The 21,215-nt window shown below is 54.1% G+C and overlaps 1 protein-coding gene and 2 long non-coding RNA genes across 5 annotated transcripts in view; 1 reads left to right on the top strand and 2 right to left on the bottom strand.

Moving 5' to 3' along the window:
* The window catches only part of ELAVL1 (ELAV like RNA binding protein 1), a 42,404-nt gene extending 38,862 nt beyond the window's left edge, over nt 1-3,542 (bottom strand). The window contains exon 1 of the mRNA XM_047094973.1: nt 3,504-3,542. The gene's annotated coding sequence lies outside the window, so the exon portion shown is untranslated. The remainder of the gene's footprint in view (nt 1-3,503) is intronic.
* A 265-nt stretch (nt 3,543-3,807) lies between these two features.
* Nucleotides 3,808-18,151, top strand: LOC124523648 (uncharacterized). Of its 2 annotated transcripts, none has more exons than XR_006965063.1 (4): nt 3,808-3,969; nt 4,483-4,614; nt 7,585-7,726; nt 18,073-18,151. It is a non-coding gene; the product is annotated as an uncharacterized LOC124523648 (long non-coding RNA). The 2 variants fall into 2 exon arrangements; XR_006965062.1 differs by lacking the exon at nt 18,073-18,151 and adding an exon at nt 12,523-12,599.
* LOC124523647 (uncharacterized) lies at nt 12,253-20,999 on the bottom strand. Of its 2 annotated transcripts, XR_006965061.1 has the most exons (5): nt 18,340-20,990; nt 18,053-18,184; nt 17,515-17,692; nt 13,390-17,094; nt 12,253-13,153 (listed from the first exon to the last, which is right to left on the bottom strand). It is a non-coding gene; the product is annotated as an uncharacterized LOC124523647 (long non-coding RNA). The 2 variants fall into 2 exon arrangements; XR_006965060.1 differs by lacking the exon at nt 12,253-13,153 and having other exon boundaries at nt 13,279-17,094; nt 18,340-20,999.
* Nucleotides 21,000-21,215: the final 216 nt, after the last annotated feature.

The following is a 21,215-nucleotide window of genomic DNA, read 5'->3' as shown; positions in this document are numbered from 1 at the left end:
ACACTCTCAATGCTGTCACGACCCGCTGCTTCCCCCGGTTGCTACCTCATCTTCTACATCTATAAAGGTCTTTTCTCCCCAACTCAGGTGAGAATTTCCTCAAGGAGGCAATTTCTTCCCCTTCTCCCTGTTCCCCAGACAATGAGCAAACAGTTGCGTTTTGTGTCTTGAATCTACAAAAGTACGACCACTGACTTGGCCAAGGCACCCAGAGGCCCCGGGTCAAGTGGGGATGGACAGTTATCATAAAAGTGAGACCCCCCCCCCCCAACACGTACGGACACATACGGACAACACCTTCTGCCCCTTCCTGTTTCGCAGCATGTCCATGTACGTGCGTTCTATTCCAGTGGCACTTTCCTGTCTACGTCCACATTCCCAACCACTCCTCTTGCCTTCGCTGTTTCTCTTACTGACCACTATCCTTCTACTCGTCACTCAGGGAGAGACCCAGAATCGTCCACTGCTGTCCTCTCTTGCTCACTCACGTCCCACATCTAAACACCCACTGAGTCCTGTGTCTCTTACATACCCAGCCATGTCTCAAACCCATCCCCCCTCTTTCCCTACCACTACAGCTCTGGGCCACATTCACAGCTTTTCCTACATAGAGGGAAGTGATCACCTCCTGACTGGTGTGCTGGCCTTCAGCATCATCCCCCTCCGACTCTTCCAACTGTGAGCAGATCTGACTTCTTCACTTTATGGCCTAAAATCATCCATGGCTGGCCTACAGGACAACATCCAACCCCTCTGCACAGCGGCCGCACGAGTCCTCGTGCCCTGCTTTGCCCCCGAATTACCAGACTCCACGTGGTTCCCTGAACAAACCAAGAGGTTCCCACTCCCGTGCCTTTGCAGATGCTGTTCCTGTATCGTGCAAAGCTGTTCCCTGTGGTCTGTACCTGGCTAACCCCTCTCCCCGCCCCACTCCACCTCCTCCAGGAAGCATTCTGTGATCTCCTTTGCACACCAAAGCCTAGGTTAACAGTCTCCTTTCCTGTGCTTCCACACCAGTCAGTATATAACTGAAACAATCTGCCCACACACTGTAATCACCACTGCCTCCCAGAGCCTAGCAGTGGAGCGGGAGAGTTGGTTAAAGGAGGGGAGCAGGACTCACTTCCCTTCTGCAGGCTGCTCTCCTCTGGTCTTCCCCTGACTTACAGGCTCTGGTCAGCCTCGCTGCCTCACTATTGCCACCTAGGGGCAAAAGGCAGCAACTGCACTTCCCTCACCATTCAACATTTGACTCCATTGAATGGGATGGGGACACAAGCAAGGAACAGTTGATTCTGGCGGGGGAGAGGGGAGGAGGAGAGTAGCAATCAGAGGAGGCTTCAAATGGTGAGTGAGCTCTGAGTGGGGCCACAGAGCATGAGGAAAGGATCTCTAGGTGGAGGAGAACTGGGACGTGGCAGGCAGTGGGGACAACAGGCAGAGAGGGTCAGAGGTTCCGGTCTAGGTGCAGGTGAAATGCAAAAGGAAGGGAGGGTTAAAATGTGCAAGACCTGGGATCCCAAACTTTAGCTTTAAAGTCACCTACAGAGGTTAAAAAAATTAAAATTTCTTCCACCCAAAAACTTTTAATCAGGAGTGACACGATCAGATCTGCAGTAAAAAAAGACAACTTTTGCTGGAGTATGAAAACATGCAAATGGGAAGTGGGGAACAAGAGAAGCAATAAGCAAGCGGCAAAAAGCCAGTGTTTTCACAATTCTCTCGTTTTCCACTTGCTGCACCATGACCTCACACTCAGCACACCCAGACTGAAACTCTGCCTCCTCAAAACCAGTGCTTCAACATAAACATTATTTATTTCCACATTCTGAGGTATTCCTATATCTCAGCCTCTTTGTGGTCCTTGAGATCACAAAATTTTGTTAACAGATCCCAACACAACACTTTACACACAGAAGATGCTCAATGACAACTGGACGGAATTCTCCTGGCCACTTGTGGTCATAAAGGCAATAAAATTCTGTAGTTAGGAGTAAGGACTTTGAGTCTGAGGACCTGAGTTCAAATCCCACTTCAGCTACCCTACTGTGCGAGCCTGGTCAAAACCAGTGACCCATCTAAGCCTCGGTTTGTTTGTCCTGAAGATGTAAAGTACACCAGCACCCATCTCAAGGGCTGGGGATAAAGCTCTGTGAAGTGACAAGCACATGGCAAACCCTCACTAAATACTGGCGATTATTTAAACTTTACCTATTCAGTGTTTCCCACACTCAGGCCATTGCTAGGAGCTTCCCACACTCTCAAATCCACACAGCAATTTTTCCACCCCATTTTACAGATAAGAAAACTAAGGCTCCCACAGTTGAATTTGTACAAGGTCTCGGGAGCCCTGGATACCAAGGCATCAGCGTTGTGGCTGGAGGAACTTTTAGTAAAAGATCATTTAGTCCCGTGGTGGTTTTCATGTGTGTGTGATACTTTTGGCAACGTCTGAAGACATTTTTGATCTTCAGCACTGGGGGGTGGGGGGGTGGGGGGGAGAGGCTGCTGGCATCTGATGGAATGCTAGTCAATAAATACTACAACGTGCATCCTGCAAAGGACAGCCCTCCCCTTGCCAAACCAAGCGTGATAGACCTAAAATGTTAGTGCCCAGGTTGAGAAACCCTACTGTGGTCGGATCATCTTTCTCATTTTCCCACTTCTGGAGCAATGGCCATATGGATCCTATGTGCATACTTCTGCTAAGGGGCGGGGGGGGGTGGGGGTGGGGGCTCTGTCCCTCCAGGGACAGCACAAGCAAAAGTTCTTCTCCACCTTCCCTGCACACAGTAGGTATCAAAACCCAGAAGCCTAGCATCAGAGGAGACCGGAAAAGGAAGAGCATCCATCCCCCATTGTTCAAATGCGTGCAGGTTGTGTTTTCAACACACACACACACACACACACACACACACACACACACACACACACATTTTACAAATCCCAACGTCCCACGCCCCAAAAACAGCTTTGTTAGAGATGGCGTTCAAAAAATATTTTTTTCCCCCTAGGGTTCCCATACATCCTGAAGGGTATGCACACTTCTAAAAAGGATCTCCGCTCGACCGCGGTCCTCTGACAACGACCACAAAAGAATCTGTAGGATTTCCCCCGGGAGCGAGCCTGTGGGCCGTGACCTCTGCGCGCTGAAGGCGCTCACCCCACTCCCTCGCCTCTGGCTTCTCTCTCCCGCCCCCGGCTCCCCGGCTCCCAGGACTACTAGGGCCCCGGCCGCGGAGCCCGGCCGCCAGGCGCGTGCCCACGCCGTGTCCCCTTCGCCCGCCCCTCGCGGCGGCTGAGGAATCCGGCCCGGGGCCTGTCGCCGGCGCCCACACCGGCCGGCCCCCGCCCGCCCGCCGCGGCCCGCGCGCGTCCCCTCCCGGCCCGGTGCGGCCTGGGCCTCGGCCGGTGCAGGCCCGCGGGCGCCCGCGGCCGGGCCAGGCGAGCTCAGGCCTGCCGCGGCCTACCCCGTCGGGGGCCGCCGAAGGCCCCCGCCTCACCTGGACTCGGGCGGGCGGGCCCGGGGCTGCTCCGGGGCGGGCGGGCGGCGGCGGCGCGGCGCTAACGGCTCCGCTCGGCCTCGGTAGCGGCGGCGGCGGCAGCGGCGACGGCGACGGCGGCGGCGGCTCCTCCTCAGCGCGCACGACCCGCTCCGGCCCGCGGCCCGGACACGCCCCCCCGGCGCGCGCGCCCATTGGCCGGCGTCCTCCACGGTGCGCTTCTCATTGGCCGGCGTGCCTGTCTCGGCGCCCAGGGGCGCGCGGCGGAGGCGGGACTTCCGGCTGGCGCCGCCTGCGAAGGGCTCGGCGGCCGGCGGAGACGCGGGTGGCCGGCGATGGCCGCGGTGGGGGCCGGCTGGGGCCCAGCCCACGGAGGCCGGCGGAAGGCGGTGGCCGAAGAGCCGCGCCCCTTGTGGAGCGCATGCTGTGTGACCCGCGCCTGTCTTTCCCGCCGCCGCCCCGCCAGGTAGTAATGGTCAGCGCGCCATGGCTGTGGGGACAGGACCCGGGTTCGAATCCCGACCCCGACGTTTCCGCACTACGTGCCGTTGGGAAGGGACTGACGTCACTTCTGCGGGCCTCAGTTTCCTTATCTGGTATGGTGAGGAGGTGGAGCATGGGACGTGGTCAGCCTTAATTCAGCGTTGACTACTGGAGCTAGCGGGTTCCCAGAGGCCCAGCTCAGCAGTTAGTCATTAAAGTTTTATTGAGTGTCTACTATACGCCAGTCACTTGTATGGGCAGCGAACAGGCAAAAATGCTAGCCCCACATGTTAGCCAGGGGCGTGATTTAAATTTTCTAGTAGCTGTGTCAGGGGAAAGAAAAGTTAAAAACAGTTACTTTTAACGATGTGTTTTATTTCAGTCTGTGCAAGATGTTCCTTCTACGTGTAATCAATATAAAAACTTAAGAGGTCTTTTACATCCTTTTTTTCTTTTCCCCCACAACTCTCTGAAATCTTGTATGTCTTACACGTAGGGCCCATCTCAGGTTCTACCGGCTGCGTTTCAAGAGCTCAGCAAGCACGTGTCTCCTGCATTGGACCCTGCAATGCTAGTTGGGGAGACAGAAAAGAAATGAAGCGGATTCCACATCAAGTGGTGGAAAGGGGTAAGAAGAAAAAGTACATTGGGGAAGGGGAGTATGGGGAATGTGGGGGTTGCCCTTTGAAAGAGGGAGGTGGGGAAGGTTGAGAAGATGGCATGTGCAGAGGGATCGCAGGAATTGAGCAAGTAATTATGCCATTCGTTGTTTAGTTCCTTGTTTGGTAGAACTTCCTGCAGCGATGGGCATGTTCTTTATCACCGCTCATTTAGTAGCCATCAGCTCCAGGTGACTTTTGGGCACTTGATGTGTGGCTGGTGCCACCACAGCATTGAATTTTTAATATTCTTCATTTTTACTTAATTTAAATTTAGTACCATAATAAATAAATTAATTAATTTAGTGACATAGAGCTTGTGGCTCCTCTAGTGGATGGCGTGGATTTAGTAGAATGTGGTGGCGTATTCTCTGAATCTGGTGCTGAATCTTCATGTGCATTCTTCTGTGTAATCCTCACAAAAGCTCTGTGAGATGGGAGTTTTTTGGTTTGTTTTTTAATTTTTTTTTTAACGTTTATTTAGTTTCGAGAGAGAGAGAGACAGAGACAGAGACAGAGCACGAGCAGGGGAGGGGCAGAGAGAGAGGAAGACCCAGAATCTGAAGCAGGCTCCAGGCTCTGAGCTGTCAGCACAGAGCCCGACGCGCGGCTCGAACCCACGAACCGTGAGCTCACGACCTGAGCTGAAGTCGGGTGCTTAACTGACTGAGTCACCCAGGCGCCCCGAGATGGGAGTTTTAATCATTGTCGCCATGGTGAAGAATGAAATCCTTCATTTATTCATCTATGCCTTGTTATCATTCTCATGAATAGACTTTGTCTTTTGGAACAGTTTGAGATTTACGGAAATATTTGAAAGTACAGAGTTACCGTTTTCCCCACACCCAGTTACTCCTGTTAGTAACATCTTTCATTAGCATGATGCATTTGTTAGGATTGACGAAGCCGTAGGGATACATGTCAACCAAAGTTCATAGTTTACTAGATTTCCTTGTTTTTTACTTAACATCCAGAATCCCATGCAGGATGACACATTACTTTTGGTTGTCCTGGTACTCTGTTTTTTTTTTTTTCTTCCTTTTTTTTGGAGTTATAATTGACATGTAACACTATTAGTTTTAGATGTGCAGCGTAACGATTTGGTGTATGTGTATAACATAAGATAATTACTACAATTAGTTAACACCCGTAATTACAAATATCTTGTTGCTGTTGCAATGAGAACTTTTACGATCCTATTCACTGAGATGCCCTGCTTTTTTTTTTTTTTTTTTAATTTTTTTTTTAAAGTTTATTTCTGAGACAGAGCATGAGTGGGGAGGGGCAGAGAGAGAGGGAGACACAGAATCCGAAGCAGGCTCCAGGCTCCCGGCTGTCAGCACAGAGCCTGACTCGGGGCTCGAACTCACAAACCGTGAGATCATGACCCGAGCCAAAGTCGGTCGCTCAACCGACTGAGCCACCCAGGCGCCCTGTTTCTTTAGGCTCCTCTTGGCTATGGCAGATTCTCAGACTTCTCTTGTTTTTGATGATTTTGAGAAGGACTGATCAGGTATTGTAGAATGCTCCCCTGTCGGAATTTATCTGGTGTTTTCCTTGTGGTAAGACTGGGATGGGGTTTGTGGGGAAGGAAGACCACAGATGTAAGGTGTACTCTCATCACATCCCATCAAAGGTATATACTCCCATCGTGTTCTGTGCCTGTTGATGTTGGCCTTGATCGTGGGCCAAGGTAGCGTTTGTCAGGTTTGTCCACTATAAAGTTACTTCCCCCTCCCTCTCTGTACTGTATACTTTGGAAGAAAGTCACTGTGTGCAGCACATACCTAAAGAGCGAAGAGGTACATCCCCTTCCTTAAGTGAGGTATCTATGTAAATTCTGTGGAATTCTGCATGGGAGATTTCTCTTCTCTCCCTGATTTGTCAGCTTATTCATTACGTTTTTAATGTGTATTTATTATTTTTGAGGGAGAAACAGAGTGTGAGGGGGGAGGGGCAGAGAGACAGGGAGACACAGAATCCGAAACAGGCTCCAGGCTCCGAGCTGTCAGCACAGAGCCCGACGCGGGGCTCGAACTCACAAACCGCGAGATCACGACCTGAGCTGAAGTCAGTCTAAGCTTAACTGACTGAGCCACCCAGGCGCCCCCAGCTTATGCATTATGTGATTATATCAGTGTGATCTCTAGATATTTATTTTATTCTCTGGGCTATAACCCAATACTACTTTATTTTATTTGAATTATTCCAGCTTTGGCCATTGAGGGTGCTTTCAGTTGGCTCCTGTGGTTCCTCGACACATTCCCGTCTGTGTATTTGGTTTGGGGTTTTTTGGTTTTCTTGGGAGCACTTCCTTACTCTCTGGTACTACAGGCTGCCTCGGGTTTATCTCACATATTTCCTGCCCCAGTCCTAGAATCAGTCATTTCTCCCAGCCTGGTTCCTTTTATTAGAGAGTAGTGTTAGAAACCAAGATCTGGGGGCACCTGGGTGGCTCAGTCAGTTGGGCGTCCGACTTCAGCTCAGGTCATGATCTCGCAGTCTGTGGATTCGAGTCCCGCATTGGGCTCTGTGCTGACAGCTCAGGGCCTGGAGCCTGCTTCCGATTCTGTCTCCCTCTCTGCTCGTCCCCTGCTTTCACTCTGTCTCTCTCTCTCTCAAAAATAAATAAATGTTACAGAAATAAAAAATAAAAATAAGATAAAAAGAAACCAAGATCTGGGCACTTGGAATGCTCGTTGCTACTGGGGTGTTGTTTCTTTTAGGTCATCGAAAGTTTTTTTTTTTAATTTATTTTATTTATTTTGAGAGAGAGAGAGAGAAAGTGTGAGCAGGGGAGGGGCACAGAGAGAGGGAGAGAGAGAATCCCAAACAGGCTCCACATGGTCAGCAGAGATCATGACCTGAGCCAAAATCAAGAGTCGGACGCTCATCGATACTTTTTAGTAGGGTCATCGATACTTTTTAATCACCCACAGTGTACCCGGTGCAGATGCTCAGCCCTGGGGATACAACAGTGACCATGCTAGAACGGGCATCTGCCCTCACGGAAGTCCCAGTCAACCTGTGGGTACAGGCTTAAGAGGGCAACTCCAACATCGACTGGGTGTGCAACCTTGGGTAAGTTATTTAACGTCTCTGAGCTTCAGCTTCTGTGAAATGGGGGTGATTATAATACTTTGTGAAGGCACTGGGAGAATTCAATGAAATCACCCACTTTTAGACCCTTTGGAACAGAGTGTGGCATGAAGTACTTATTAAATCCTATTCTTGTTAACAGTGATGAGAAATCACACAATGACTATCATTACAAAATTTCAAAATAATTACAGTCTGCAGAGGTTCAGAGTGCCAGCAAAGCATGTAGCAGGAGAGCCTGACTTCATTTTGGAGTGACCAGGGAAGACTTTCCAGATCAGTGGGGTTGCAGCTGAGGCAGGAAGGGTAGGTCACCAGGCAAACAGGGACAGAATGTTTCAGGCAGCAAGAACAGCGAGTGCAAAGGCCCTGAGGCAGGTGGGAACCTGGCACACTTAGGAACTGAGAAAAGGCCAGTGGTGGAGACAGGGGCAGGAGAGGAGACTCATGGGCTGGAAGGGGCGAGTCACACGGCCTGGTGAGCCGTGGCAAATCGAGACTCAGTCTGAAGCGCAAGGGACGTGACTTGTCCAAAGGCACATGTCTCGCAAGGACAGTCAGGATTGGAACCCAGGTCAGCTTGGTCTCAGGGATCTTTATTTTCTTGGTCTGAATTTAAGGTAGGAAATTCTCGCTCTGGGGTTTTGTTTGTTTGGTTTTTGGTTTAGGTAAGAAGCATAGTTTTGGTTTTTGGGGGTCGGAATCTGAGTACACTCTAGCTACCAAAGTTCTAGATTCTTCTTGGTGTCACTTGAAGTTCGGAGGGCCCGTGAGGTCAGGAGACCCAAAGATAACTTAGCCTGCACCCCCGCACTTGAACACATCACTCCCTGAAGGAGAGGAGGACACACAGACACGTAAGTCCAGCCAGGGTGATGGGATAGGCACAGAGCCACCTCGTGGAGGGCAGCGTCCGAGCTGGAACACGGTGGGAGCACGTGGGACGTGGGGCTTCCGGATGGAGGGGCCTGAGGGCACGAAGGCGCGATCTGTCTTGGGGGATCTGTTAGGGAACGGGAACCGTCAGGAGTGCTGGATGCAGATTGTGAGGTGGGACTAGATGCCAGTCTCCAGCTTCGGAGGGCCCTGGCGAGTCAGGCAGAGATGGGATTTTATCCCGTGGACCAGAAGCTGGCAGATTCTAGCTCAGTTCAGCCTACACCTGGTTTTGTCGGCCTGTACGTAAAAACGATGCTTCCATTTTTAAGTGGTTGAAAAGATAACGAAAGAGGAGGTCCCTGCTGGCTCAGTCGGTGGAGCGTGTGACTCTTCGTCTCAGGGTCGTGGGTTCAGGCTCCACGTTGGACGTGGAGCCGACTTAAAACCAGAAGCAAAAGCAGAATAGCATCTTGTGACACGAGGAAATGACAGTTTGCTTGTCGCCATCAGGTTTGATAGTGGCACAACGACGCCTGTTGTCCGCACGTGGCCCATGGCTGCTCTCTGGCCATAACAGAAGCAGATTTGCTCAGGCAGGGCCTGCGTCACGGCTGTGCAAACTGTATAATCTCATAGGGCTCTGCACTTCTGTCCCCGTGTTAGAATTCTTTTTTTTTAATAATGCTTATTTTTTGAGAGCGAGAGAGCATGAGCGGGGGAGGGCCAGAGGGAGCAAGGGAGACAGAGAATCCAAAGCAGGCTCCAGGCTCCGAGCTGTCAGCACAGAGCCCGACGCAGGGCTCAAACCCGCGAACCATGGGATCATGACCTGAGCCAAAATCAAGAGTCGGACACTTAACCAACTGAGCCACCCAGGCACCCCACTGTTTTAAAATTCTTAATAACACACGAATAAGAGTCCCCTCCTTTTTATCTTGCACTGGGCCCTGAAAATTGTGTAGCCAGTCCTGGTAACGGAGGCCAGATGGCCCCCAAAGCCTACAGTATTTACTGTTGGGCCCTCTTCAGAACAAGTATGTGAATTCTCTTATGGTGGACAGAATAACAGCCCCCAAAGATGTCCATGTCCTAATCTCTTGGCACCTATGACTGTGTGACCTTACCTGGCAAAGGGGACTTTGCAGATGGCATTAAGGATCTAGAGGGGGGAGATTATTGTGGATGATCTGCATGGCACACGTAATCACAAAGATCTTACAAGGGGGGGGGGAGGAGGATCAGAATCAGAGAAGATGTGATGACAGAAGCAGAGGTCAGAGTTCGGTGATCCCGTTGCTGGCTTTGAAGGTGGAGGAGGCGCCTTGAGGCACAGAATGCAGGCAGCCCCTAGAGGCTAGAAAAGGCCAGAAACAGATTTCCTCCTAGCACTTCCAGAAGGGCCGCAGCCCTGCTGACACCCTGATTTTAGTCTGGCAAGACTGATGTCAGACTTCTGACCTCTAGGACCGTAGGAGAATAAATGTGTGTTTCAAGCCACCAAGATCACAGTCATTCGTGACAGCAGCCTCAAGGAACCAGTACACCTGCCATAGGCAGTGAGCATGTAAAAGAATTTGTCCTGTAGCCAAAGAGAAATGTATGTATGTATGTACGCTTATTTTGAGAGAGAGAGAGAGGGAGAGAGAGAGAGAGAGGGAGGGAGGGAGGGAGAGAATCCTAAGCGGGCTCTGTGCTGTCCGCAGCAGAAGCCGTGACATCTGAACCATTTACAGGGTTCCCAAAGTAGGTGGGGGCTATTTTGGTGCCATAAGAAATGGGTGTCGCTGTCCAGTGAGCCGTTCACTGGTCAGCTCCCAGAGCCGAGGCACCAAAGCAGATATTTGTTCTGAGAACAGAGGCCGGGCAGGCCTGGACAAGCCCAGAGAACCTTCGGGCACTCATGCACTTCACAGCCCCAACTCCGGTCTGATTCCATCTCGAGTACTGAGTAGGTCAGTTGTGTAAAGAAATAAGAAGCTGTATTTCTTCTCAGGCAGCAGCATTTATTTTCAGGTGAGCAACGGTTTGGAGCTCAGGTCCCTGATCATTTCAGAATTGGAAAACCAGGTAGCCAAGGCTCCTTCTGGGTGTCGGTCCCCTGTGGTTCCCATTTGCGCACATTTCTGACCTGGAAGGCCCGTCCCCGGAGCAGGCAAAGAGATGCGGGGCTGTCTTTCAGGAACCACTGTGCTAGTAACTTCCCTGCGCCTCTGTTTGCTTCTTAGTGAAAGGCAGGTGGCAGCACCTGCTCAGGGACACAGGGGGAGCGGGCACTGGGCAGAGCACGTGGCGCCGTTAACGCCCCAAAGAGCAGCACGGCCCCGCTTCTCGTCTGAAAACCGCGGCTCCTCGACCGCCACCACCTGAGATAACGTGGGTCACTGACCTGGGCGAGCTTGGCAAGTTTTGTTTTCCAGAACGATCTCTCTGCATCTGACTGACCTGTAAGCATTCCACTGCAAGAAGGGCACTGGACGCTTTATCTCTCATCAGGTCAAAGACTAGGAAAGGCCCTGTAGCTCTGGCTCCCGGGGTCACGGAGTGGCCTGGCCTCCCCTCTTGTCCTGGCGTATCGCCCATAGCGATCGCTTTCACTTCCAGGTGTATGCACTCGGTCACCCGCGTTTCTACAGTGACCTGAGTAGCCACTCTCACTTTTGTTTTTCATTTTTAAGATTTCTGATTTTTCCTTTCTGTGCCAAACAAGGTCTCTCGCTTTGCCTGTAGATGTTTCACGTGTATTTGTTGGGTTTTCTGCAGTGATTTTTGTGAATGTTTCTTTTCATTTCTTTTTTTAAATGTTTGTTTATTTTTGAGAGAGAGAATGTGAGTGGGTTAAGGGCAGAGAGAGAGGGAGACACAGAATCCGAAGCAGGCTCCAGGCTCCGAGCTGTCAGCACAGAGCCCGACGCGGGGCTCGAACTCGTGAGCTGTGAGATCATGACCTGAGCCGAAGCCAAACGCTTAACCGACCGAGCCACCCAGGCACCCCTCTTTTATTTATTTATTTATTTATTTATTTTTTTTTTTAATTTATTTTTTTATTTAAAAAAAATTTTTTTTTTTCAACGTTTATTTATTTTTGGGACAGAGAGAGACAGAGCATGAACGGGGGAGAGGCAGAGAGAGGGCGACACAGAATCAGAAACAGGCTCCAGGCTCCGAGCCATCAGCCCAGAGCCTGACGCGGGGCCCGAACTCACGGACCGCGAGATCGTGACCTGGCCGAAGTCGGACGCTCAACCGACCGCGCCACCCAGGCGCCCCTATTTTTTTAATATTTCTTAACGTTTATTTATTTAAAAATTTTTTTAATGTTTATTTTTGGAGAGAGAGCACTAGCAGGGGAGGGGCAGAGAGAGAGCAAGACACAGAATCTGAAGCAGGCTTCAGGCTCTGAGCTGTCATCACAGAGCCTGACACAGGGCTCAAACCCACAAACCACGAGATATGTGAATATATGTGTGTGTGTGTGTATATATATATATACATATACATATATATGTATTTTATTACTTATTTATTTTGAAAGAGAGGGAAGGAGGGGCAGCGAGAGAGGGAGAAAGAACCCCAAACAGGCTCCGTGCCGTCAGCACAGAGCCCAGTGCAAGGCTCGATCCCATGAACCATAGGGTCGAGATCTGAGCCAAATTCAAGTCAGACGCTTAACCAACTGAGCCACCCAGGCGCCCCTACGAACATGGTTTCCACGCTCTTGGGTGTACAGCCAGCAGTGGAATGGCTGGGTCACATGGTAACGCTATGTTTAACTTTTTAAGAAACCACCAGGCTGGCTTCCCTGATCTTGTCTTTATAAATGAGCTGGAGACTTCGTGCTCGCGAGTCACTGGCAGGGAGGTAGCCTCTGCGACGCTTCTCCAGCCTTGTTCTTCCTCCAGCCCACAGGGAGCAGGCCAGGGACTCACGTACTCGCCACAGTCCACGTGCACGGTGCCTCCCACCCGCCCCTGACGAGCTGGGGCAGGAGCACCAAAGGATGGATGTTTCTGTTACCAGGTTCTGCACCCCCCCCCCATCAACACCCACACTCCCTGTATCATAAAAAATCTTCAAACCTCCCAGCTCCCCAGACAAAATACGCAAAGCACACCCAGCAGCCTTTCTCGGAGCGCTCCGGGCACCCTGAACTCTGTGTCAAGAGCCAGTTGTGTGATAGGAACAAGCCAGGGGTTATCAGTCTATTAAAAGCTCACACAAATCGATAAGAACCAAAGGAGCAAAGATCAAAAACAGTTCGCAGGAGGGGAGAGTCAACAAACCTCAGAGCAGCTCTCCCACCGAGTTGTCGAGGCCCAAGGATGAGGGCTAGTCCAGGTGAAGATCATGCCAGAACCCCCCACGTTGGCTTTCTTCGGGGGCGGCAGCCCCATTAAATTGGGAAGACACCCATTTTAAGATACCTGCCCAGCACAGAAGAGGGTTCATATTCTGCCCCTGTGGTCGTACCACTCACAGTGATCCTGAGTCACCCGTGGAAGGGCTGTCTGAAGGAGGATGTTACTTTTTCTCCTATAAATTAAAAAAAAAAATTTTTATTTTTGAGAGAGAGAGAAAGCTAGAGGAGGAGGGGCGGAGACAGAGAATCCCACGCAGGCTCTGCACTGACAGCACAGGGCCCGACATGGGGTGTGAACTCGGGAACTGCGAGATTGTGACCTGTGCGGAAGTCAAGAGTCGGATGCTTAACCGGCTGGGCCACCCTGGCACCCCCCGGAGGACACTTCTCGTGGACTTCAGTGACTCACCTTTGGCTTGGCATCAACCTGAATGCCCAGAGGTGAGGCTGGCTCGGTGAATTGCACGTCCGCTAGAAAAGACAGGAGGCCTGCAACCGTATGGAATAAGAGGGGCTCCCCGCCTCCAGGCGGACCACTGTGTGGATGCAGTTCAGTCTTCACAGTCAGCCTCTGAGCTGGGTCCTCTTAGCCCCATTTTACAGAAGGATCAAGTGGGCACAGGATCACACGTTCCCAGAGATCGGCAGAGGGGGGGCCACTGGCTGGGACCGTGGTGCTAAATAAAGAGCTCATGAGGTACGGGAACAAGGTGGGGCACAGAATCGCACCTGCACCGCACATGACCCTCCACCCCAGGCTGGAAAAATGAGGGGGAGAGTAGGGCACGGGCCCAAGGGCATGGACAGTAGGAAAGACCAAGTGGGATGCAGATGAGAGGTGGGTGGGGTCTAGGAGAGAGGAGCGTCCGGAGGAGAAAGTTTGCATGGACCACTGTGGAGAAGGAGACCTCAGCTGGGTGGGGGGTCATCGGCTCATGGTGGCATCTTGGGGGGGTTCTTTCCACTCCCCCATTCAACTGGGGCCCAGTGGCTTAAGATGGTTGAGGTTAGAGGGAAGGACCCTCCTCAGTGCAGTTAAAGCACCAGGTCCACACAGGAGAGTGGAGAAGCCATGGCCATGGAGGAAGGGTCTGTCTTGATCTTTGTTCCTTCCCCACATCCGTAGGCACCCGATACGCCGCTGTCTCAGGTACGTCCTGGACCCTGGACGTAGCGTTTGCTCTGGCGGCCATAACCAGGCAGCCCGGTCTGGGTGGTTTATGAACAACAAATTTGTTTCCTCGCGTTGAAAGCATCAAATAAATGTTTTTGGTTGTATTTTTAAAGATTAAAGATTTCATTTTTGAGTCCTTTGTACACCATCCTGGGGCTCAAACCCACAACCCCAAGATCAAGAGTCACACGCCAGGCGCCCCTAAATAAACGGTTGATACTATTATATGTATCTGATGGTATGTTTTAAATACAGTCTTCTTCTCGTTTAAAAAAATATTTCCTCCTGGTTCGTTCTGGAGGCCAGAAGCCCAAGATCCAGGTGTGGGCAGGGCTGGTTTGTTCTGAGGCGTCCCTCCTTGGCCTGCAGATGGCTGCCTCCCCCCCCACCCCCCCGTGTCCTCACACGGTCTTCGGTGCGCATCTGTGTCCTAATTTCCCCTTTTTGTAAGGACACCAGTCATACTGGATCAGGGCCCACCCTGATGGCCTCATTTTAACTTGATCACCTCCTTTAGAGGCCCTCTCTCCAAACACAGTCACATTCTGAGGTCCTGCAGGGTGGGGCTGTGACACATGAGTTCCGGACGTGGGGACACCATTCAGTCCACAACACTAGGGAAGTGTGTGATTTGTGCCACAGCCCCCCGGGTTCCCACAGGGGTTGGCCCAGGAGCTCAGGCGGCCCCTCGTCATCCGTGGGCACCACCTAGCCTTCCACGCTTCAGGAAGCAGGATTCTGGGGCTTGGACACCCCATTCTCTGTGGATGGGGCTGACCTGGGGCCCCGGTGGGGGGATGGGGAGCCATACATCAGGGACTCCAGCCCAGAGAGCAGCCACATGGAAGTCCACAGAGGCCGGCCAGATTAGCTACGGGCAGCAAGGAGTAAAAGTGGGGTCCGGCCATCTTCCCAGAGCAACCCTCCTATCCCCAGGAGCAAGGGTCTTCTCGGTCTCACACCGAGGGGAGCCCCCACGGACACATGCTGTCCTTCCTCCCCCTCTCTGTACTGCTGCCTGGGGGCTTGCTCGGCCCAGACTCCTCCCTGGCCAGCGTGCCCCGTCCCTTCCCCTAGAAGGGCAGTAAGTCTGTCCCCCTACCCCCGCCACCATGCCACGAAGAAAGCAGCGGTGAGACCCCCGGCACGGGGTCTAGCTCAGGTAAGCAGTCCCCAGCATGAGCCCTGCTCTTCCTGGTCACTGTGGCCCCTTGAGGGACCGGCTGAGTCTTGTCACCCCCGCTGCCCAGCACAGGGCCCGGCACCCGGCAGGTGTCAGAGGTTTGCTGGCCGAATGGACAAGAAGCAGGCCCTTCCAAGACCCTAGCCTGGGCTGATTGTGTTCTGGCAGGGCCTGCCTCTAGCCCCGCCCCCACCAGCAAATCAGGCCCCCGAAGCTGGGGGCCCTTGCACGCCTGCCCCGGCCCAGTGACCGCACATCTGACTCCAGGGGTGTCGCTGACTGTGTTATAGGGCAGCAGCAACAAGGAGCTGGAGGGGGACAGCTCACCCCCAACTCTCTCCTTTTGTCCCGGGTCTGTCACCTGCTGCCCTGTGCTGCGTGAGTGAACTAGCTTAGTCCCCACCCAGTGACCAGTGTCCTTAGCACACCATCTGCCTCACTTTCCCAGCATGGGGACCCAGAGGCCAGGGCAGTCAGCCTGGGGAGGGGTGGGGTGGGGAGGGGTGGGGAAGGGCGGGGTGGGGTGGGTGGAAAGCACTGCTCCTGTTCCATCCTCTTCTTCCTGGGCCTTCAAATTCCCCAGCTAGGAGTGTCCAACCCACTCAAATGTACCCAGTGCAGGCCAAGGGTCAGGAGAAACTGAAAACTGCTTTTCTCAAGAAAGGCGGGACTGGTGTCAGAGGCCAAAGGTCATTGAGCAGAAACCCTCCAAGGGGGTGGTGGAGCCCCTTGGGGTTTGGAGACACGGCCAGGAGACAGGTGCTAGTAGCTATGCTGTAGGGGCACTGGCCATTGGGCCAGAGGATTCTTTGTGGTGAGGGGGCATCCCTCCTCTCCTGCTGTGACAACCACCTCTCTCTCCAGACGTTGCCAGGTGTCCCTTGGGGGCAGAATTGCCCCGGGTGAGAATCCCTCACTTTGCAGAACTGAGCCTGGAAAGGGGTCTCCCTTGCCTGGCTTCTCGGGCTGATGTCAAAGGCCTTCAGATCACATCTGGGTCACCCACCATTTTCCAGAACTGGGTCCACATATCCCTTCCCTGAAGAAGTGTTTCGTGGGTACCTGTCTCAGAAGTGTGACCCCCATGGGTGCTGCGGCAGGCAGAATAATGCTCCCCCCCACAAGATGTCCATTGTCCTGATCCCCAGAACCTGAGAATATGTCACCTTACATAGCAAAAGGGACTCTGCAGATGTGGTTAAGGCTCTGGAGATGAGATGATCCTGGATTATCCAGGTGGCCCCATGTCATCACAAGGGTCCTGAGGACAGGGAGGCCAGAGGGTCAGAGAAGGAGAGTGGTGACAGAAGCAGGCTGCAGAGGCAGAGACCGGAAGGTGCTTCATGGCTGGCTTTGCAGGAGGAGGAAGGCCACGAGTCGGGGCGTGCAGGCCACTCTAGAAGGCGGAGGAGGTGAGGACACAGATCGGCCACAAAGCCTCCGGGACGATCTTGGCCCTGCCAACACCTTGATTTTAGGACTTGTGCCCTCTAGGACTGCAGGCTCATAAATCTGCGTTGCTTTAAGCCACCGTGGCTGAGGCCGTTTGTTGTAGCCGCGACAGGGAACCTGGATAGGTGTGCACTCTGGAGCCGGAGCCAGGAGGGCCACTGGGCGGTCGGGCTGGCACCTGCCTCTCTTGGGGTACGAGCTGTGTTGTATCCGGAGGCTGCTGTCTCTCCCACTAGATGCCAAAGACTCGCGTGAAGGTTGGGGGTCAGGGCTTGGGTGCATCAGGCTTTCTCAGGCTGAGAACACTGAGATGATGGCAGACAAAATGACCATGTTTGTCTCCCACCCCACACCCCCAAAAGTTACACCTAAAAAGACCAAAAAGCCCCAGTCTTTGCTTCACGTTGCAGACTTTGAAAGGCTTCCCATGTTCTTCCAGGTGTCCCGGGCCCAGTTCTTTTCTCCCCCAGCCCCAGGAAGAGACATCTTTGACTTTTATAGCCAATGTCAAAGGGCAAGTGAATTTTGCATCCAGGGATTCACAAGTGGATACATGGCCCATGAGGCACCAACAGCCCTTTCATCAGCAGCTAAAATACCAAAGGGGGGTTGTTGTGTGGCCTCAGCCTGAGCCCAGAGAAAGGGATCAGGGACAGAACCTTGAGAAAATGCTCTTGTCTCAGAGATGACGGAGAGGAGGGGAGAAGGACGCAAAGCAGGTGTACCTGTGCAGCAAAAGCAGGCAGGAGCCACAGCGGAGCCACCAGGGGCCTGTGAGCCAGGAGTCCAGAAGTGGGAGGTGATGGGGACAGTGAGGCAGGAAGGGTCAGCGATGGCGCGCTTCTTTGGGTCGAGGAGACCAGAGACACATCGCTGGTGTTCATCCACTGCCGAAGGGGGCGGCTGCAGAGACAGGCGAGAGGGGAGAGTGGGCAGTGAGAGCAGAGGGGTGAGGAGTGTGTCAATTCCAGTTTTTCTTTTCTATATTCTGATGCTTTGACATCTTGGGGCCTCGCTGCTCCGGGAGGGACCGCCCTGCCCAGGCCGGGCTAGTTCCTAGAGATAACACAGCCCTCGCCTGCCACAGCACCTATGTGTGCAAAGCAGCCAATCAGAGCCCCTGCCTAGCAGGTGGCCTCGTGCCAAGAGGCAGGGTCCACTTGCCCTGATCTCCCCGGGGCCAGGTCCCCGACAACTAGGCTTGCCCCTCCACCCCAGAGCCCACCGAGATGATTCAAAGTAGCCAATCCCGAATCTGAGCACCTTGCCTTTTTGTCCTGTAGAAACCACAGTAAAGGCTCCTGCCCACGTCTCTGCCTCCTGCCAGCCCCTGGTGCTTCCCCGTGGGGCCCCGCATGGTGTGCTGTGTGCCCTCCTCGTGGGATCTGTGAGTAACTGTTTAAAAAAAGTTTACTTATTTTGAAAGAGAGCGTGCACACGAGCAGGGGAGGGGCAGAGAAAGAGGGAGAGCGAGAATCCCAAGCAGGCTCCATGCTGTCAGCGCAGAGCCTGATGAGGGGCTCAGACCCACCAAACTGTGAGATCATGACCTGAGCCGAAATCAGGAGACAGGCGCTTAACCGACCGAGTCACCCACCAACTGTCTTTCCGATGGCAACTGTCTCTTGATCTGTTGGCCTCACCATACCTGAATAATAATAAAACCGACATTTAAAACACTGAGGGACAGATCTGTCACTGGAGATGGGCAGAGAGGAGAAAATGGGGTACAAAGGAGGCAGGGGGAGCGGGTGCTCGGGTCTCTTTGTCTCGGTGACGCTGGAGGAGGGGCACTGATCGCTCAGCTCGAAGCCCACAAGAGCTCGCGCGTACAGGAGGTGACCCAACGGGTCCCATCATCCATACTCGGCACCCGCAGGACTCCCCGTCGGCTTTGGACCCGAGTCGGCACACCTTAGCTCTCTGCGGGCCCCACCCCTGGAGCCCCTGGAGGACCAGGCCTTGCCTCCGTGCTAGCCGGCAGTGGCCGGCCCCGGCAGGCAGCCTCGGAAGAAGCTGCCACGCACCTCCGGACACAGCCCCACCCCGCGGCACCCAAACACACGCGTGGTGACCGGCCTCCGTAGGCAGCCGTGGGAGAGACGCGGAGCAGCTTCGGCCGAGCACCAGGCCGCCCAGCCGCCCAGTCCTGACTCCCTGCTGCGGTCAACTCGGGTGCAGCCTGGGGCCCCGCAGGGCTTTCGGGCTCCTCGGCTGACCCGTCCCTTCGTTTTTAACCGAGGGACCGCACAGCCCAGTGGCCAGGGGGTGCTGGCGTGCTGCAGTCAGCCCTGACTCCTTGGGCACGTGACCGACTCCGCTGTCACATCGGTGGATATAAAGTTCCTCAGGACGGGACCCGGCATGTAGCCAGCCGACCACCTCGCACTCTGGAACAGTGCCTGGCACGTGACAGGCACTCACGAAGCCGGCGTGGTCCTCAGGCCGTCCCAGTCCAAGAGTCCTGACCCCTGCCGGCAGTGCCCTTGACCACGCCAAGGCCCCTGCCGTGCAGATCCAGGGCTGCGCGGCCACCAGCCCTCCTAAGCCACCTGCCGTGACTACTACAGTGTCCCCCTACTCCAGGCCTCCCTGCGGGACCCGGAGGCTAGGCCTGCCAGCGGATCCACCCGGAGCCCCGCGCCTCCCGCATCCGCCCATCCACAGCGTTGGCTCTGAGGAACGGTGACCCGATCGATCTTCCTCGCCAACCTCACGGTGGTGGGGGGAGGGTGCCGAGGAGCTGGTGGAGCTTCAGGACCCACGGGGTGGCCGAGCCTTCCTCAGGGTGCCGGGAAGCCGGACTGCGGTGGCCGGGAGAGCAGGCCGGACACGGAGGCGCGTGGGGTACGCTCGCAGGAACGCGTGACCCGCTCACAACCAGAGCCGCGCAGAGCGGCCCCCGCGCAAACGGCCGAGTCACTCACGTAGCTGCGCCGAGAGAGCGAAATCCGCCAAAGAATTGGTGGCCACGTACGTAAGCAGCTTGCGCCAGCTGGGGCCCCAGAGCCCCCGGGTGTCTTTTTGATGAGGACGCCCCGGGACAGTGCCGCTAGCCGAGCCTTCGGTGGGCCTCCCCACGGCCGCGCCAGTGGCTTCCGTGCCAGGCGGCGTGTGCCCGCTGTGCTTGCCCTTCCCTTTTCTCTCTGCTGCAGGGGGACGGCCACGTCACCTCTTTTACCCTTACCGTTCTTTCAAAGAAAGTCGTTGGCTACCCCTTCCCCCGAAGCGAAACGAAACAGAAACCCCTTGTTCCCGAGGAACCGCATGTGCCTGGTGTGCCCCGTCTGGGGGTTCCTTGAGGCGATGACAAGGCACTGGCCTTTGTCTTGCCCAGTTGCAACTCTCTCAAAGCAGGAAGGGACTGTGCGGAAGGTCTTCCTTGAGCGCACTGAACGCGGATGAGCAAGGTGCTCCCACGGGGGGGGGGTGGGGAGTGGGGGGTGGGGGGGGCAAGATTACAGCTGGGACAAACAATAGATGTGCTGAAAGCCTGAGAGGAGGAGCTAAGGAAGGAGTTACTGGGGAGGGGGGAGTTACTTGGGAGGAGTTACTTGGGGGGGAATTACTTGGGGGCAGAGTTACTTGAGGGGAAGTTACCTAGGGAGGAGTTACTGGGGGGGGGGAGTTACTTGGGGGAGTTATTTGGGGGGGAATTACTTGGGGGGAGAGTTACTTGGGAAGTTACCTGGGGAGGAGTTACTGGGTTGGGGAGTTACTTGGGAAGAGTTACTTGGGGGAGAGTTACTTGGAGGGGTTACTTGGGAGGAGTTACTGGGGGGGGTAGTTACTTGGGGGAGAGTTACTTGGGGGAGTTACTTGGGGGGAATTACTTGGGGGGAGAGTTACTTGAGGGGAAGTTACCTGGGGAGGAGTTACTGGGTTGAGGAGTTACTTGGGAAGAGTTACTTGGGGGAGAGTTACTTGGAGGGGTTACTTGGGAAGAGTTACTTGGGGGAGAGTTACGTGGAGGGGTTACTGGGGGGGGAGTTACTTGGGGGGGGTACTTGGGAGGAGTTACTGGAGGGTAGTTACTTGGGGCAGAGTTACTTGAGGGGAAGTTACCTAGGGAGGAGTTACTGGGGGGGGAGTTACTTGGGGGAGTTATTTGGGGGGGAATTACTTGGGGGGAGAGTTACTTGGGAAGTTACCTGGGGAGGAGTTACTGGGTTGGGGAGTTACTTGGGAAGAGTTACTTGGGGGAGAGTTACTTGGAGGGGTTACTTGGGAAGAGTTACTTGGGGGAGAGTTACTTGGAGGGGTTACTGGGGGGGGGAGTTACTTGGGGGGGTACTTGGGAGGAGTTACTGGGGGGAGTTACTTGGGGGGGTTACTTGGGAGGAGTTACTGGGGGGTAGTTACTTGGGGGAGAGTTACTTGGGGGGAGGAGTTACTTGGGGGAGTTACTTGGGGGGAAATTACTTGG

Source organism: Lynx rufus, unplaced genomic scaffold, assembly GCF_022079265.1.
Source record: "Lynx rufus isolate CCGP_SWC_20201006 ecotype Redwood Valley unplaced genomic scaffold, mLynRuf1.p SCAF_4, whole genome shotgun sequence".
In the NCBI taxonomy this organism is placed as follows: domain Eukaryota; kingdom Metazoa; phylum Chordata; class Mammalia; order Carnivora; family Felidae; genus Lynx; species Lynx rufus.
This window is presented reverse-complemented; position numbering and strand designations above follow the sequence as displayed.